We start from the raw sequence: 10,903 nt of genomic DNA, 5'->3' as shown, positions 1-10,903 counted from the left end.
CTCCTTTCACCGCGATGCCTTTTTGATTCCTTGATTGATTCTGAGTCCATTCAGTTGAGGCGGGCAGCTCGAAACTTTGACCCGATTCTGTGCTGAAAACTGTTCGACGTCGATCTCCAGCCTGACACTAACTCCTCTCACCTCGCCCCGCACACTTAGCCGCAGCTAACGCTGCACTATATCATTTTCCTTATAACAAAAATCAAATATAGTTTAAAAACAATTATTGCAATTATAATAATTACTTTCGAAGTTTCGGTTGAAACAATTCCAGCCCACACCAGCTCGGAAGCTGCTAAGGGAGCGAGACTGCCCTAAATTCCTCCCCTCAACCCGCCCACAAACACTGATTTTAACCTACTTTCGAATTTATCTTTAGTGATTAGAGAGAATATATCACAATATCATAAATTTAGGTCTAGTGATTACAGATAATATATAATATAGTATATAGGTTATGATGATTAGGGGTAATACACAATATAGCAGGTTCAGTGAATGTAGATAGTACATTGAAATCTTTTATATACAGAGCAGGCAAGAAATATCCGTTTGCTGTTCAACAGATCCATTTCCCATATATTATTACATTGATTATAGTTACCCGATAGAAAGATTGTTCGAGGCACAGTGTGGCTGTGTAATAAATTCAAATCAACTTTTTATTGGAAAACACTTTCCAGATATTCTATACTTGACATCTTTTTTTACACATTTTGGGGGAAATAGATCGGTTTAATTGTTAAACAAACCGGTTGGAGGAATTCTCCGCTTTTTAACCACAAATTTGTTTCGATGTGTAATCGTTTCATCGCCAGAATTTTTGGACACTGAACGAGGGGGTCGGTTGGGTGCCTGTTATCGGTTGGGTGCCTGTTATCGGTTGGGTGCCTGTTATCGGTTGGGTGCCTGTTATCGGTGGCATTTTGTGTTTTTAAGGGAAGAAGCGGGTTCACAACAGTGGTAAAGTCGTTTGGCCACGGGCGCTGGTACACGGCGGAGAGGATAGGACGGGGATGGAATTGGGAAGCGGTGGGAATGGAGAATGGGAATGGGATGGAATTGGGAAGCGGTGGGAAGGGGAATAGGAATAGGACGGGGATGGAATTGGGAAGCGGTGAGAATGGAGAATGGGAATGGGACGGGGATGAAATTGGGAAGCGGTGGGAAGGGGAATAGGAATGGGACGGGGATGGAATTGGGAAGTGGTGAGAATGGGAATGGGACGGGGATGAAATTGGGAAGCGGTGGGAAGGGGATTAGGAATTGGACGAGGATGGAATTGGGAAACGGTGGGAATGGAGAATGAGAATAGGACGGGGATGGAATTGGGAAACGGTGGGAAGGGGATTAGGAATTGGACGAGGATGGAATTGGGAAACGGTGGGAAGGGGAATAGGAATGGGACGAGGATTGATTTCCACGAAGCATTCAAAACTCAAAGCTGAGTTCGGTTAAGGGAGAGTTCGGATCAAGTAACCGCGGTACAGGGTCGCTTTCACCCGGTGTATTAATTGCAGCCAATTTGAATCACATTTTGTTGACTGTTCATTGGCATTTTGCATTTAACTGTTGCACCGGTGAGAATAAAGTGACTTTATTCGTGCTGTTTATTGGAGTTTTGTTGGGCCGGGGTTTTAAAAAAATATATCCCTGTTCGCTTTTGAACGCGGAACGGTAGGCGTTCGCAGAAAGGGGGACGCTTGCTATGCAAACAGATTTCGTGACACACAATGGAACTCTGCTCACAGACCATCTGCCGGAGCGACCCTCAGCTGTCACCCAGAGCCCTTAAAGGGGCAAATCCAGCTGACATTTTATGACGGAAGTTAACAAATTGAGTACAAGATCCTGTCACCCCAGAACAGCACAGGGAATAACGAATAAGGAATCTATGTCAGTCTTTAATAAAAATATATCACACAATAACCTACAGTAAACGCCAGGCCGTTATGATCGTCATATATTGAATTATGATTTTTCTTTAACCGACATTCATGTTTTTAAATGAAAATAGATTAATAATAATTCAGACATAAAATAATTAAATCGACCAGACACAACAATCGAAGAATTACCAAAACTGATTTATGTTCTAGTCACTTTATATATATATATATATAATATTCGCTGGAAACTATAATATTTACTTGACAGGACAAAGATTTATCTGATTTATTATTAATAATAATAAAATGTTTCTGGATGAAAGATCAATAGAATTCCAGTTCACAATATTGCCCTGTAAAAACACAGGGGAAAGCCAAGGGCGGGATACTGGACACTCAGTCCTTCTCCCGAAGCCTCACATCCAACAGTGGCGTGGATTCCATGGCTGGTTTACCTGGCGGATCATTGCAAACATCTAACACCCTTTCAGTAAAGAAGTCCGAATATATGTGTTAAAGCTGCTCTCGGCTCATTTAAATTGTTGTCGAGCTCAGATAATTACGATTTTAAAGTCGAAAACTTTAAGATGTGTGTGTTATGTTAATGAATTCACCTGGCAAGAATTTAAAAAAACAGAGGCAAAGTATTTAGATTAACGAAAGTAAATCCTGGCTATCGGATTAAGTGTGATTTGTTTTGCCCCGAAATCGATAGATATATTTTAAATGATTGTGATCCTAATTAGCCATTTGATGTCTCGAATATCTACTGCAAAGCATAATTCGATGGTTTTGCTTTCGACGTTAACTATCTCGTGTTGTTTTGATTCCGGTATTATTTTAGAATCGCTCAGTTGTGTCTGCAAACCTTGGCTGGTGGAGACAATAGTTAAACAAACAGGCTGTTTGTGAGATCATGCAACGGAGTGAAGTGCAGTGAAAGGACAGCTGCCAGCACTCTGTGAGTAATCTGCTCGAAAGTAATCAGTTGAGAGTTTACCCATTGTTCAAATAATAGTTAAAATGCCGCGATCTGAAGGCAGTTTTCAATGGGATTTTGTCTGTTTGTGCCGGGGGTGTGGAGAATGCTAATCGCTCCCCCACTCCCTCCACCCCTCCACTACCCCCCACCCCCCCCCCCCTTCCCCTCCCCGCCCGTATTGAAAGCAAGTGCGAGGCCCGAGGACAATGGGAAGGCGTGTGCCAGCGCCTGGGGTCTGAAGGGAGCGTCTGTCTACGGGCCATTATCGGGGGGGGCAACTCACATTCACCCGGGTCAGAGGCGCTGTCACCCTGGCCAGGCCCAGCCAGCTGCCACAGGGAAACCGTGCAAAGACCTGGATAACAATGATCCAGACCGATTATAGTAATGGTTATAGATAACTGCTTCAAGAAATAGCCCCGTCCTTTGAAACTTAGAAAATAGCTGCAACTTTTCCCACTATCTGATTATTATTTTATATTAAATGATATATTAATAATATATCAATATGGTATATAATATATACATGCATATATATGTGTATATGTATTTATATATAAATTATGTTCTTAAGCCCCATATGTGCGGGTTAAGTTGATTGGCTATGATAAATTGACCCTTAGTGTTAGGGGGATTAAATACGTGGGGTTACAGGGATAGGGTGGGATATGTGTTGGTGTAGGGGTTACGGGGATCGGGTGGGATATGTGTCGGTGCAGGCTCGATGGGCCGAAATGGCCTCTATCTGCACTGTGGGGTTTCTGTGATTCTGTGATATGGTGATTTCTCACAGACACAATATTTTCAACCTTAGTTCCTAAAATCTACAGACTTTTAAAACGCAATCTTGGTCACTGCTTGTTCTTAAGTCTTACTCATTTCAACTTTGGTGGTGTCTTGCACTCGGTCCTTCAGCCAGTTTTTTTTTAAATGATCAATTAAAGTGTTATATAATGAATGAGGAGTGAACATTATTTGATAATTCTGCGGCTAAAGTGGTACAATATATGTGGCAGGTTGTGCAGGAGGATTAAATGTCGTCTCCCCGTCAATTTGCAGAAACGGGTGGAAATTAAATCTAACAGGTCGATTTAACATTAAAGACAAGTCACAGGACACAGTTAGTGACTCCGTGCGCGGCCAGATACACCGATCATTACAATAGATTAAACAGATAGACGTCTACACAAGTACCCCGTGTCCCGTCTGATAGTTGGCAGTGATTTTTTTTTCACCTAATGTAGATTAACATTACAAATAATGATTTCGAAATTGGGGCATGTGGAGAATATATATCTGGGACAGCGCAGCGCCCCCAGTCACACTCCATTCAGAGTTTGACTTTCCTTCCACCCCCCCCCCCCCCCCTTAAAAAGATGCACTTGTCGATTTCAGGTCAGTTACACACCTCCCCTCCAAAACCGCGCCGCGAAAAATAATAATAATAATAATAATGGGTTATCAAACTGACCTGAAAATTTCTGTAATTAACTTGTTATTTACTCCGTTTCGTTTCTGATGTCAGATCATTGTGGCCGCCCGCAGGATTTCCAGACACTTTTTTGGTGAGGCCGGTTGCGCCAGGTCTTGTGGAATCAAGAGAAGAAAGTAAGGATATTGTGGACGGAAAGACACATACACACACTCACAATATCATCAATATTCTAGATATTACCAAAATCCATGCTGCACTCGCCCCGGATCTCGGCTCGTTCTCACCTCACTTTTGCACCAAATTAAACATATTCTGATCTGACAAAGCGTTTAGCTGACAGTTTTATTTTAATTTTTGCCCCCAACAGATGGGGAGAGATATAAATGGCACGGGGGGGGGGGGTTTGGGGGGGGGAAGGATTTATTTCAGATTTCACACATACACAAACGGTGGGGGGACGCAGATACATAGATTGATTGAATCATTCCTCCTCAATAATCGTTATGTATTTACATGCACTCTTACAATTAGCAGGCAGCAGTTTATATCCCTGAAGAAACGCTGAATATTAAAGCTGCGAGGGATAATTGGACCTCCTGCTGTTCCTGATACGATTATGTCACAGCCTGGGGCGAAGTTTCATTACACGCAGTTTTTTTTTGGAACTCACTGCATTCATCGATCCGATTAGATATTTATTTATGTGGGGCGTATAAATTATTCGTAAAATACACTCGATGTTTGGCTGTTTGTTCAAAGTTTGCAAAAAAAAACGACATTCCTGCCCCCTTCCTCATAATCATCTTCAAAAAGGCAAAGTCCAGTCCTTATCCACAGCCCTCACTACCCAGTCTCCTCAATCCGAAGACCCAGTGAATTTAACGGCATGCTGTGATTTTATAAAATAAACGGTATTTATTTACCAATTCGGATTTTTTTTAAGTGGGGGGGGGTGGTCTTGTGTTTTCCTGCTGTGATTTGAAGCGACGCTGCTGTTAATTTTCCACCTTTGCGCGCCTTGGCATCATCCCGTGTTATCGATATCACTCACGCCGTTATATTGATGCTGTTTTTAAGACCTGCTTTTTTCAGTTCTCCCTCTTGCCGATTTGTACTACTCCATTTCAGGTCATTTCCCCGCCCGCCCACCCAACTCAGGTTGATTTCAACGTCTGCAGCAGTCATAATAAAACAAGTTGAACAGGAAAACTATCTGCCATGAATTAGGAACACAATTCAGTGTTCCCGCCCCCCGAAGTCTCAATCCGGCTGTAATGATGTGATCAAGAAAGAGTGAGACGGAATTTCAATCGTTTCAGAAACATTTAAAATTTCCCTGATAGAGACAGACAATTGATAGGCAGCCAGAAACACATAGATTGGTTCATACAAAAAGTACACTGGTAAATAGATACATACACACCTGCGCCTAGGCAGTATATTGAGTTCTCTCTACAAACTCTCTCAGTGCTCTAATATGCAATGATTTAGCGCCACTCTAATTAATGCATTCACTTCATTGACTTTGCCGGCGCTTTGCAAGCCACGTTGCATCAATGGGTTAAACTCTGCCCTCAAATCAAAGTCAACCCGCGCCTCGCCTCCTTTGTTCAGCAGATGTTGTGCCTCCTGGAACCCGCAGGAGGTGTTTGTGAAAAGGAGCAGCGCTCTTACCGAGGGTGGCGAGCGCCACACAGTGGCGGCGACCCGCCGCCTGCTTCCAGCTGCACTTTCCCCTTCCCGCTAGCCAGCGCTATCCTCGCTCCTCTTGCTGCACCGGGGCGCGGGGTGAGCTGCGAGCTTCTCGTCCTGTGTGTTGCCCTCGGCTTGCTTCAAGCCCAATCTTCCTGTGTGTGTGTAGGGGGGGGGGGCAGACGGGGAGAGAGTGTCAGCAGCTCTTTCAGGTTGGGGGGCAAGCTATCACTGCAGTCCCCACAGTGTGGTGAGATTTCCTGATTGGCGTTTATTTTAGGAGTTCCCCGCCTGCAATTTAGAATCGGACGCAGAGGAACTTTGCCAGTCAAAGCATGTACCCCTCCCGGCACCCACAGATGCACAGTTCCTGCAGGAAAGGAAAAGAGACTTGCATTTCTATAGCGCCATGCACGACATCAGGATGTCCCCAAAGCGCTTTACAGCCAATGAAGTACTTTGGAAGTGTTATCACTCTTCGGATCAGTACTGGGAATGCTAGAGGATTATTTTTCCTTCGCTAGTCCAGTGATAGAAACATAGAAAAATAGGAGCAGGAGTAGGCCATTCGGCCCTTCGAACCTGCTCCGCCATTCAATATGATCATGGCTGATCCTCTATCTTAATACTATATTCCCGCTCTCTCCCCATACCATATTCCCGCTCTCTCCCCATATTATATTCCCGCTCTCTCCCCATACCATATTCCCGCTCTCTCCCCATACCATATTCCCGCTCTCTCCCCATACCATATTCCCGCTCTCTCCCCATATTATATTCCCGCTCTCTCCCCATACCATATTCCCGCTCTCTCCCCATACCATATTCCCGCTCTCTCCCCATACCATATTCCCGCTCTCTCCCCATACCATATTCCCGCTCTCTCCCCATACCATATTCCCGCTCTCTCCCCATACCCCTTGATGCCTTTTGTGTCTAGAAATCTATCTATCTCCTTCTTAAATATATTCAGTGAGATAGAGATCATAGAATCTTACAGCACAGAGGGAGGCCTTTCGGCCCACCGTGCCTATGCCGGCTCTTTGAAAGACCAATTGAACACCCCCAAAGACCACAGCAGCTGAGACCAGTTAGCTCAGCACAGGCCGGGGATCAAACCCAGGCCCTGCTCACCTCAGGTCTGCACTGCACCAGGCCACATATTTACACACTGGGGGGGAAGCTTTCTATATATACGTTTATTTTCTAACCCTCTTTTTTTGAGTCTCCAAATGCACGAAAGAAAGATCACCCTTTCACAACCATCGGACGTCCCAAAGCGCTTTACAGCCAATGAAGTGCTTTTGGAGTGTAGTCACTGTTGTAATGTAGGAAACGTGGCAGCCAATTTGCGCACAGCAAGCTCCCGCAGACAGCAATGTGATAATGATCAGATAATCTGTTTTTTAGTGATGTTGATTGAGGGATAAACATTGGCCCAGGACACCGGGGAGAACTCCCCTGCTCTTCTTCGATATAGTGCCATGGGATCTTTTCCGTCCACCTGAGAGAGCAGACGGGGCCTCGGTTTAACGCCTCATCCGAAAGACGGCACAACAGCCAAACTTTCCCAACAGGAATCAAGAGAGATCAAGAGCAGAAACCCTCTCTTTTACTCCCTTCCCTAGATTCGGGACACTGAAGCCAATTAATTGTCAGGTCCCTGTTGCCAACCGAACCAATGCAATACAGACCAGGAAAAAAACATTTTCCTCACTTTGTGGCTTGCCTCCTCAATCCCGCAATGCTAATAGTGAGATTCTAAATGAAGGACACATGGAAAATAAATTCTGCTCCAATCTACTTTAACAGTTATGAAATTGAGGGTTCCTTTAAGGGATGAGACAGGTGGAGCAGGGTCCTCCCAACTGAGTCCAAGACAGAGGAGAACTCCAAACCTCAGTGTTTGGGCCATTATATTTATTCCTGGCTATCAAAGTAGAAGCTTAACATGAGATTGGACAAAGGAATCAAACATGGCCAGTGCATGACTCAAGAAAGGATCAAACAAGCTCAAGCCAAGACTCAGCAGTAACTCCAACAAGGCTGGCCTCGTGTCCATTCTGAATCTAGTCAGTCCAGGCCAAGAGTTAGTATTGATTCCAATAAACCCAGGCCAATAGCTGACATTGATTCCAATAATTCCAAACCATCCAAATCATTGAATGAAGTAAGCCCAGTCCAAGACTTGGAATGGAATCCAATAAATCCAGGTGAAGACTCAATGAAGACAAGAAACCCAGACTGAAATAAAGAAAGGCTTGCATTTATATCACGTCTTTCACAACCTCAGGATGTCCCAATGTGCTTTACAGCCAATGAAGCACTTTTGAAGTGTAGTCACTGTTGTAATGTAGGAAACGTGGCAGCCAATTTGCACACAGCAAGCTCCCACAAACAGCAATGTGATAATGACCAGATAATCTGTTTCAGTGGTGTTGATTAAGGGATAAATATTGGCCAGGACACTGGGGATAACTCCCCTGCTCTTCTTTGATATAGTGCCGTGGGATCTTTTACATCCACCTGAGAGAGCAGACGGGGCCTCGGTTTAACGTCTCATCCAAAGGACGGCACCTCCGACAGTGCGGCACTCCCTCAGCACTGCACTGAATGTCAGCCTAGATTTTTCTAGGACTTGAAGCCACAACCTTCTGACTCAGAGGCTCTTGAGAGTGCTACCCACTGAGTCACAGCTGGCTGAGAGTCAGCTATGAACACAAGAAGCCCCGATGGAAACAAGGGAGACAATACAGCATTACCGTCAAAAATAATCCAGCATCACAAGGATTTCAGCCATCCATATATACAAATGGAAACAAACCATTCGGTACTGATCTCCATTAATGGATGGCACACAGGCTATAAAAACTGAGCTGGAGACATAAATGAGTCTTTACCAATCAAGGGGACGTGTGGATAAGGATGTAGTTTATCTGCATCTATTAGGACTGTACTATAATATGTGGAGTCTATATTCTCAATCAGGAACCCCAGTGGAACAAAAGGACACTGGCCTGACATAAGAACATAAGACGTAGGAGCAGGAGTCGGTCATTCGGCCCCTCGAGCCTGCTCCGCCATTCAACAAGATCATGGCTGATCTAATCTTTGCCTCAACTCCATTTCCCTGCCCGCTCCCCATAACCCTCGACTCCCTTATCGTTCAAAAATCTGTCTATTTCCACCTTGAATATATTCAATGACCCAGCCTCCACAGCTCGCTGGGGAAGAGAATCCCAAAGATGCACCAACCTCTGAGAGAAGAAATTCCTCCTCATTTCCGATTTAAAAGGGTGCCCCCTTATTCTGAAATTATGCTCCCTAGTAGTTCTTCATCAGGTATATACTGCAGCTTAGTGAATAAACCAGGCTACATGTTGTGGTTCTGGAGTGATGGGCACTGGCCAGTACTAATACTGTGTCCTTGGCCAAAATTACTTGCAAAGGGTACAGTGGTCACAGGAACCCACAGGTCACGAGATCATGGCAAGTTGTGAAATCGAATTCAATACATTTGGTAATTTGTGTAAAATGACCAGGAACAATGCTGGATTGTCCTAAGAAACCAACTGCTTCAGGGAAAGAACTTGCTCCCTTACCTGGTCTATCCTACATGTGACTCATGTGTTTGGCAGGGCAACTAGGGATGGGCAATAAATGCGGCCTGATCATTGTTTCCCACATCCCAAGAACTAAAAAAAAAGTATGAAATTGATATTTGAAAAATAATGCTAGATGTTCAGGAGGAAAGGAAACAGTTGGACATGGAGCAACAGAGGTACATGCTCTGGAAATGGAACGGCATAGGTCATAGCAAGTCAACTGCAATGTACATTGGTGTTATTCCTGTGAAGAGTAAGGGCAATATCACAGCCATTGTCCCAAAAGGCCACAACAGCAAAATTAGCAAGAGTGTGATGGACACTCAAAGCTTCTATTCTTGCAAGGACAAAGCTCTACAGAAAAGGTCCACTCACCCCAAACTGAATCCTTCTAAAATGGAGCATACATTACAATACGTATGAGGGACTTCATTCAGCTTTTGAATGTTTAGTGCAGCCCTGCAGGGTCCTGTTCTGTGTTCTGAGATAACCATACTCTTCATGAATGACATGGAATCATAAGATATTTCTCGTAATGTAAAACATATTAACTATTTAATAATTTTACTCCAATGTATTGTTTCCAGGGCATTAAAACTGTGGAATTCCAATTGTTAGAATTGGGCTCCTTCCCAGCACTCTTTATTCATTCTTCCTGCAAATGTTACCTTTCATTAGCAAGCACACACTTCCTATGAACTGAAACTTGACCTCATGCAGAAAGCATCTGTGGGACATCAGTGAACAATCAACTCTTGTACCCATGAAGTATAAACCAGAAATAATACCGTTTACCCACCATGTGTTCCAGATCTCTCCGAACTGGTGGGAAACACCACACATACAAACCTTATAGCACAGGCTAAAAATTGTAAAGCAATTTTTACTAAGAAGTAAAATTATACAAAAAAATGAATCCGCATCTGTTCCAAAACAATAACAATTTGGAAACTGAGTTGTTCTCTTCAGACCTCATTACTATGAACTATGGTTGTGATGAATCAATGGTGAAAAGCTTTACAGTAGTGTCAACTGTGGCTCAGTGAGTAGCACACTCGCCTCTGAGTCAGAAGGTTGTGGGTTTCAAGTCCCAGAGGCTTGAGCACAAAATCCAGGCTGACACTCCAGTGCAGTGCAGAGGGAGCGCTGCACTATCGGAGGGGCCGTCTTTTGGATGAGATGTTAAACCGAGACCCCGTCTGCTCTCTCAGGTGGACGTAAAAGATCCCATGGCCACTATTTCGAAGAACAGCAGGGGAGTTATCCCCGGTGTCCTGGCCAATATTTATCCCTCAATCAA

The 10,903-nt window shown here is 44.1% G+C and overlaps 1 protein-coding gene across 4 annotated transcripts in view; it reads right to left on the bottom strand.

Annotated features, from left to right (window-relative positions):
- The window catches only part of LOC147097931 (transcription factor COE2), a 362,047-nt gene extending 355,935 nt beyond the window's left edge, over positions 1-6,112 (bottom strand). Inside the window, exons 1-3 of one of the 4 annotated variants that reach the window (XM_085971014.1) lie at positions 5,981-6,112; positions 4,343-4,457; positions 1-189 (exon numbers count right to left, since the gene is read on the bottom strand). The exon at positions 1-189 is cut by the window's left edge and continues 43 nt beyond it. The gene's annotated coding sequence lies outside the window, so the exon portion shown is untranslated. Of the gene's footprint in view, positions 190-4,342; positions 4,458-4,546; positions 4,682-5,229; positions 5,312-5,980 lie in introns of those variants that run through there. The other 3 variants (XM_085971015.1, XM_085971013.1, XM_085971016.1) reach the window with 3 other exon arrangements.
- Positions 6,113-10,903: the final 4,791 nt, after the last annotated feature.

The sequence above is a fragment of the Somniosus microcephalus genome, chromosome 30, assembly GCF_052327205.1.
Source record: "Somniosus microcephalus isolate GS21.2 chromosome 30, FLI_Smic_1.0, whole genome shotgun sequence".
Classification (NCBI taxonomy): domain Eukaryota; kingdom Metazoa; phylum Chordata; class Chondrichthyes; order Squaliformes; family Somniosidae; genus Somniosus; species Somniosus microcephalus.
This window is presented reverse-complemented; position numbering and strand designations above follow the sequence as displayed.